The sequence below is a fragment of the Sapajus apella genome, unplaced genomic scaffold, assembly GCF_009761245.1.
Source record: "Sapajus apella isolate SASKATOON/1434 unplaced genomic scaffold, GSC_monkey_1.0 scaffold35, whole genome shotgun sequence".
Taxonomy (NCBI): Eukaryota; Metazoa; Chordata; class Mammalia; order Primates; family Cebidae; genus Sapajus; species Sapajus apella.
Window position 1 is genome coordinate 21222323 of NW_022436975.1, and position 8524 is coordinate 21230846.

The 8524-nt window shown below is 37.3% G+C and overlaps 1 pseudogene; it reads left to right on the plus strand.

Moving 5' to 3' along the window:
- Positions 1 to 6938: 6938 nt before the first annotated feature.
- LOC116563643 lies at positions 6939 to 7073 on the plus strand (annotated as a pseudogene).
- The last annotated feature ends 1451 nt before the right edge of the window (positions 7074 to 8524 follow it).

Sequence of the window (8524 nt, forward strand, 5' to 3'; positions counted from 1 at the left end):
ATTATTATATCACATAGATGGTTCAGTGCAGACTTGGATGTTTGATTTATGAATGTTTGTGTTGGTTAAGCAAGCCTGCACAGTCAGCCAGTGATTCGGTGTTACTTTGCTGGCTGTAATGTTGACTTGGACATTTCATACAACTTCATTGGCCCATCTGCTCCAGAGTAGAGTTGTGGAACACTATGCTTGCATTGCATGGCATGAGTGCTCAACTACGTTGTAAAACTTCAACATAAAACAGAAAAGTAGTAACAGCAGTGACAATTACTGCCGTGTTTGTCACAACCTTATGAGGTAACAACTAGGATTTAATAAACATCAGGCATAGGGCTATGCACAGTTCATGTACATACCTTGTTGGGTAGGTGTTATTACCACAGAAAACTGCGGTAAAGACATTTAATCACACAGAGGTGACCAGTGGAGGAGTCACAATTTGAACTCTGCTCAGCTAGTCTTACCACTGTGTAAGAATAACTTAAACAGAAAAACAAAAAGAATAACTGAAATCAATAAGGCTATTTATCACTTGAGTTGACTGAAGTTTGGATCTTCAAAATATGAGTCCTTTCTTCAGTAAACTTAATTAAATAAGGTCAAAGTTAAGTTACTAATAGTCACAAAAAAGACTGTATCATAGACCTAAGCTGCCTAAATTTTTTATTTGCTTGTTTTCAGGATACCTAAAATGTTTGATTTCAGCCTTGAACAACTACATTAATAATCTTTTCACTAAAGATAATTAATCTAGATTAATTGAATAAATCAGCTTGAATTAAAAGTTCATCAATGTGCAACATTTAGATACCTAGTACAACTTTTTAATTTTTTTTTTTTAGGACGGAGTCTTGCTCTGTTGCCAGGCTGGAGTGCAATGGCGCAATCTCACCTCATTGCAACCTCTGCCTCCCGGGTTCAAGCGATTCTCCCGCCTCAGCCTCCCTTAGTAGCTGGGACTACAGGTACGCACCACCACGCCCAGCTAATTTTTTTGTATTTTTAGTAGAGATGGGGTTTCCTCATGTTGGCCAGGATGGTCTCGATCTCTTGCCCTCATGATCCACCTGCCTCGGCCTCCCAAAGTGCTGGGATTACAGGCGTGAGCTACTCCACCTGGCCTAACAACTTTTTATAATGCAAATCATATTTAGATAAACACAGACCTGATTTGTCTTTGTAAATACTGGGTTCTCTGCTATTGGCACAAAATGAAACAGCCGTAGAGGTGTGTTGCCTACTGTAAATGGCTAATAGTTTTTAAAAGTGTTCAGTAACCAGATTAACAAAGCACTAATATTATGAGTTTGTCCTTTTGCCTCTCCTTTTACTCTAGTAGATTGGGCTGTGCAACCAGGGCTTAAAGGACCTAAAAATTACAATTACATTCATTTTCCTCAGGCTCTGGGTTTCTAATCTTAATTCTTCCTCCCAGTACTTGCTGATATCTACAATGAAATTTTTTTTTTTTTTTTTGAGACGGAGTTTCACTCTTGTTACCCAGGCTGGAGTGCAATGGCGTGATCTCGGCTCACCACAACCTCCCCCTCCTGGGTTCAAGCAATTCTCCAGCCTCAGCCTCCTGAGTAGCTGGGACTACAGGCACGCGCCACCACGCCCAGCTAATGTTTTGTATTTTTAGTACAGACGGGGTTTCACCATGTTGACCAGGATGGTCTCGATCTCTTGACCTCGTGATCCACCCGCCTCGGCCTCCCAAAGTGCTGAGATTACAGGCTTGAGCCACCGTGCCCGGCAGCTACAATGAAATTTTTAAACCTGTCTTGTGTTGAGGTTTTATACTAAATAATTCTTAACTGAATCACACTCAACATCTAGGATGATCTTTTGGGGAAAACATCTCCTTCAGCATGATCCCCTAAGATTTTCTCTAGGGTTAGTTTTAGAGCCACTTGTTTGAAGATTCAAACAGTTGATCAGTGTCATTATTCATATTTGTTAATAAGAAATTTTATTGTTCATATGTAGACAAACAGCAGTGCCAATTTTAAGTAAAAACATTTGTCAACACCACAGAGGTACATGAAGTCACTGAACAATTTTGCTAAACACATCTATGCAGAAAGTGTCTGTTTCTTATTTCCTCATTAACACAAGCTTTGCTTCAGGATTAGTTTTGAACTCAAGGACTTTGCAAGATTGCTTAAGTTTAGAAGATTGTCATTAATACCTTTGCTTCAGAATAGTCCAACTGGACTACCCACAATCATTTTTTAAAATGCAAGCATCTTGGTAATGACAAAGCAAAAATCATTAGTAGAAATACAAAACGAAAATAGAATTCAAAGTGTAGGACTACAGAAAATGATCAAACCATGAAGGAAGACAGTATAAGAAGAAGAAAGAAATGAAGTATTTCCAAAACAACTAACAAAATGTCAGGAGCAAGTATTTACCTACCAGTAAGTGCTCTGAATGTAAATATAAATTCTCCAATAAAAAGATATAGTGACTGAATATATAAAACAAAAGACAGAAAAATAAAAACAAAAAAACAAGACCCAACTGTATCCTGCCTACAAGACACTAACTTTTAAGGAAACAAATGCACTGAAAGTGATGGACTGGAAGGAGATATTTCATGCAAAGGAAACCCAGTGAGAGTAGGGAAACTTGTATCAGATAAATAAAACAGACTTTAACTCAAAAACTATAAAAATAGACAAGGACATTATCCAATGATAAAAGGTCAATTCATCAAGAGGATAGAACAATTGTAGATATATAATCACCCAGCATTAGAGCACCTAAACATATAAAACAAATACTAAAGGACCTGAAAGGAGAGTAGGTTGCAATATAATAATAATAGGGGACTTTTGTACCCATTTCACAATGGATAGATCATCCAGATGAAAAGTTAATAAGGAAACACTGGACCTGGACAACACGTTAGACCAAATAGATCTAACAGATACATGCAGAACATTTCCGCGTGCTTTTCAAGTACATAAAACATTCTTCAAGATAGATTGGATTAGGGCACAAATCAAATGTTTGCAAATTTAAAAAGACTGAAATTATATCAAGTATTTTTTCTAACCATAATAGTATGAAACTAGAAATCAATGTCAGGAACAATTTCAGAAAATTCACAAATACATGAAAATTAAATAACATGCTCCAAACAACACTTAAGTCAATGAAGAAATTAAAAAAGAAATTAAAAAATATCTTGATCTTGAGACAAACAAATATGGAAACGAATATACAAAAACTTCTGGGATACAGCAAAAGCAGGTCCAAGAGTAAAGTTTATAGCAATAAATGTCTACATCAAAAAAGAAGATGGCTACACACAATGACTCACACCTATAATCCCAGCATTTTGAAATGTTGAGGTGGGAGGATCACTTGGGCCTGGGAGTTCAAGATCAGCCGGGGCAGCATAGGGAGACCCTATGCCTATAAAATTTTTTTAAAAAGTTAGCTGAGTATGATGGCACACACCTGTGGTCCCAGCTACTCTGGAGGTTGAGGTGGGAGATTCACTTGAGCCCAGGAGATAGAGTTAGCAGAAGGAATGAAATAATAAAGAGCAGAAGTAAATAAAATAGACACTAAAAACAATACAAAAGATCAATGAAACAGAGGTGGTTTTCTGAAAAGATAAAATTTACAAACCTTTAGCTAGACTAAGAAAAAAGAGAGAATACCCAAATAAATAAAATCAGAAATGAAAGAAGAGATGTTACAACTGATATCACAGAAATAAAATATCACAGGAGACTACCATGAACAATTAGATACCAATAAGTTAGGTAACTTAAAAGAAATGGCTAAATTACTAGACATGTACAACCTAAAAAGACAAAATCATATAGAAATAGAAAATGTGAACAGATCAATAATCAGTTTGGAGATTGAATCAGTAACAAAAAGTCTCCTACAAAGAAAAGGCCAGGACCTGATGCCTTCACTGCTAAATTCTACCAAACATTTGAAAACTAATACTAACTCTTCTCAAAGTCTTCCAAAAAAAAAAAAAAGATAAATTTTATTCTTTATTTTTTTGGACAAGGTCTCATTGTTGCCTACGCTGGAGTGCAGTGGCAGATCATGGCTCACTGCAGCCTGGAACTTTTGGGTTCAAGCAATCTTGCCACCTCAGCCTCAGTCAGCTTCCCAAGTAGTTGGGACTTCAGGTGCATGCTGTTATGACTGGCTAAGGTTTTGCTTTTTTAGAGACTGGGGTCTTGCTATGTTTCCCAGGCTTGTCTCCATTCCTTTGCCTCAAGTGATCCTTCGGCCTCAGTCTCCCAAAGTGCTGAGATTACAGGTATAAGCCACTGCATGCAGCTGAGGAAAGCTATTTCAAAACTATTTTTATGAGGCCAGAATTACTCTGATACCAAAGTCAGACAAGCACATTGCCAAAATAAAAAATAAAAAATAAAATAAAAAAATATAGCAGGCCAATATCCTTAATAAACACAGAGGCAATAGCTCTAAACAAAATACTAGCAAACCAAATTCAACAACACATTAAAAAGATCATCATCATGATTATGTGGGATTTATCCCTGGCATGCAAGGATGGTTCAAGATATGCTAATTTGATACATCACATTAACAGAATGAAGAGCAAAAACCATATGATCATCTCATTACACACAGAAGAAGCATTTGACAAAACTCAACATCTTTTCATAATAAAAATGTCACCAAATTAGGTATAGAAGGAATGTGCCTCAACACAATAAAGATGATATATGAGAAGCCTACAGCTAACATTATACTCAATGGTGAAAAATCAAAAGTCTCTCCTTCAAGATCTGGAACAAGACAAGTATGCTCATTCTCACCACTTCTATTTAACATAGTATTGAAAGTCCTTGCCAGGGCAATTAGGCAAGAGAAAGAAAGAAAAAACATCCAAATAGGAAAGAAAGAAGTAAAATTGTCATTGTTTTTTGGCAACATGATCTTCAACAAACTATCCAAAAAATAAATCAACGGAACAATTTTTCAATAGCTACAAAAAATAAAATGAAATATTTGGGACTAAATTTAATCAAGAAAGTGAAAAGCCTGTATACTAAAAATTATAAAACACTGATGAAAAAAATTGAAGAAGACAAATAAATGAAAAGATATGCCATATTCATGGATTAGAATATTTTAAAATGTCCATACTACCTAAAGCAATCTGCAGATTCAATGCAATCCCTATCAAACTTCCAATGTTGTTTTTCACAGAAGCATAAAAAACAATTCTCAAATACAAATGGAAACACAAAAAACCCTGAATACCTGGTGCAATTATGAGCAGAAAGAACAAAGCTGGAGGCATCACATTACCTGATTTCAAACTGTACTAAAAAGTGATAGTAGAATCTGAGAAAGATGGCAGATAGGAGACTGGGCTAACGTGAAGCTACCACTTAAATGGACAGAACAGTGTTTGGCAACTCACACTGTGAACTTTCGCTCCAAGAACCACCACCAAAATGTACCAGGAAAACCAGAAGAAATCACAGATCCCTTGAAAGACGTGGCACACCACTGCAAATTCCATGAGACAGGCAAAAAGCTAAGTTTCCAAAGCAAGAGAAGGAGAAAACCTGCCTTGGGACACACATCCTCCATGGGGAATCTGAAAATCCAGATTACGGGAAAAGGATTTAACCTTACCTAGAGATGATTTAGGGAGCAACATGAAATATAAAAGTAGAGGCAGCAGTGGGAAGAGCCTTGTAGGCGGTCCCAGTCTCTAGCCAGAGCCCAGGGAAGCCATCCCTGACTATATCTCACAGGGACTCTCAGGGAAGGCGGCCAGCGGAATTAGGGAGGGGTCACAGGTTTCGAGAAGCTTCCAATTGAAATTTGTAATAATTTTGACTGGACATGAATTTTCTTGAGCAGAATTCAAGGAGTGAATGGAAACTGCTGCAGATGCAAGTGAAGGAGCTGCCTCTGACATTGGGGCAGATGGGGAGGGGCAAGTCCTGAAAGCTCTGCTTCCTTTCTCAGCAGAGAAGTTTACAGCATGGGGCAAGGTCTGACAGGGGTAATGTGGGAGTGAGACTGGCCTAGCCAACTGCCTGGGAGTTGAGTGAGGCCTTTTGCTACCCACTATCCCCACTTTCCTGATGAACTAGCACACCAAAGGCAGCCATAATACCCTGTGAAACATAACCCCATTGGCCTGAGAACCACTCCCCACACCCCACAGTGGCTGTGGCAAGCCCCTCTCAAGTACAGTTTGAGCTCAGACCCACCTAACCTTTCCTTGACCTGATGGTATTTCTCTACCTGCCCTGGTAGCCAAACACAAAAGTATAAAGTCTTAGGAGCTTTATGGTCCTACATATTACCCGAGAAGCCAGAATACTGGCCAACTTAAGGCAAGATGGAAATTAAAAAATTATTTGAATTGAAAAATAATAGTACCACAACTTATCAAAACCTCTAGGAAAGTTCATAGCCTTAAATACCTACATCAAAAAGTCTGAAAGAGCACAAATAGACAGTCTAAGGTCACACCTCAGAAACTAGAGAAACAAGAACAAACCACACCCAAACCTAGCAGAAGAAAAGAAATACCAAAGATTGGAGCAGAAGTAAATAAAATTGAAACAAACAAACAAAAAATACAAAACATAAATGAAACAAAAGCTGTTTTTTTGAAAAGATAAATGTTGATAGATCATTAGTGAGATTAACCAAAGAAAGAATATCCAAATAAGCTCAATTAGAAATGAAGCCTGAGACATTACAACCAATACCACAGAAATACAAAAGGTCATTCAAGGCTACTATTAACACCTTTATGCATACAAACTAGAAAATCTAGAGGAGATGGATAAGTTCCTGGAAATGTACAACTTTCCTAGATTAAATCAGGAAGAAACAGAAACTCTGAACAGACCAATAACAAGTAGTGAGGTTGAAACAGTAGTAAAAAGCAAATTGCCATACTTACCTGATTTTCCCAGGGCAAGGCTTATCCATTGCACTCCGGATGTGCTGACCCCTGCAATTTCCCCAAATGTGGGAAACTCAACTGCATAATTTGTGGTAGTGGGGGACTGCATTCGTGCTTTCCCCAGGTATTTAAAAAAAAATTGCCAACAAAAGAAAGTCAAGGAACAGAAGGATTCACAGCTGAATTCTATCAGACATTCCAAGAAGAATTGGTACCAATCTTACTGAAACTATTCTAAAAGATAGTGGAAGAGAGAATTCTATCTAAATCACTCTATGAAGCCAGTATCACCCTAATATCAAAACCAGTAAAGGACATAACAAAAAAAGAAAACTGCAGACCAATATCTTTGATGAACATAGATAGAGAAATCCTCAACAAAATACTAGCTAACTGAATCCAACAGCATATCAAAAAGATAACACATCATGATCAAGTGGGTTTCACACCAGGGATGCAGGGATGGTTTAACATGTACAAATCGATAACTGTAATACATCACACAAACAATTAAAAACAAAAACCATATGATCATCTCAATAGATGCAGAAAAGCATTTGACAAAATCCAGGGTTTTCTCATTAAAACCCTCAGCAATACTGACATAGAAGGGATGTACCTCAAGGTAATAATGACAATCTATGACAAACCTACAGCCAACATTATACTGAACAGGGAAAAGTTGAAAGCATTTCCCCTCAGAACTAGAACAAAATAAGGATATCCATCTTCACCACTAATATTCAACATAGTACTGGAAGTCTAGCCAGAGCAATCTGACAAGAGAAATAAATAAAAGACATCCAAGGCAGTAAAGAGGAATTCAAACTGTTGCTGTTTGCTGATAATATGAACATACACCTAGAAAACCTTAAAGACTCATCCAAAAAGCTCCTAGATCTGATAATGAATTCAGTAAAATCTCAGGATACAAAATCAATTGCACAAACCAGTAGTACTCCTATACATCAACAATGACCAAGCTCAGAATCATATCAAGAACTGAATCCCTTTTACAACAGCTGCAAAACAAACAATCAAACGCCCCAAACTTAGGAATATACCTAACCAAGGAGGTAAAAGATTGCTACAGGGAAAACTACAAAACACTGCTGAACAAAATCATGGATGACACAAACAGAAACACGTTTTATGCTCATGGATGGGTAGAATCAATGTTGGGAAAATGACCATACTGCCAAAAGCAATCACAGATTCAATGCAATTCCCATCAAAATACCATCATCATTCTTCACAGAACTAGAAAAAACAATCCTAAAATTCATATGGATCCATAAAAAGAGCTCACATAGCCAAAGCAAGACTAAGCAAAAATAACATATCTGGAGGTATCACATTACCTGATTTCAAACTATATTACAAGGCTATAGTTACCAAAACAGCAAGGCAGTGGTATAAAAATAGGCATACAGACCAGTGGAACAGAATAGAGAACCCAGAAATAAAGCCAGATACTTACAGCCAACTGATCTTAAAGCAAACAAAAACAAAGTGGGGAATGGACACCTATTCAACAAATGGTGCTGGGATGATTGGCAAGCCACATGTATAAGA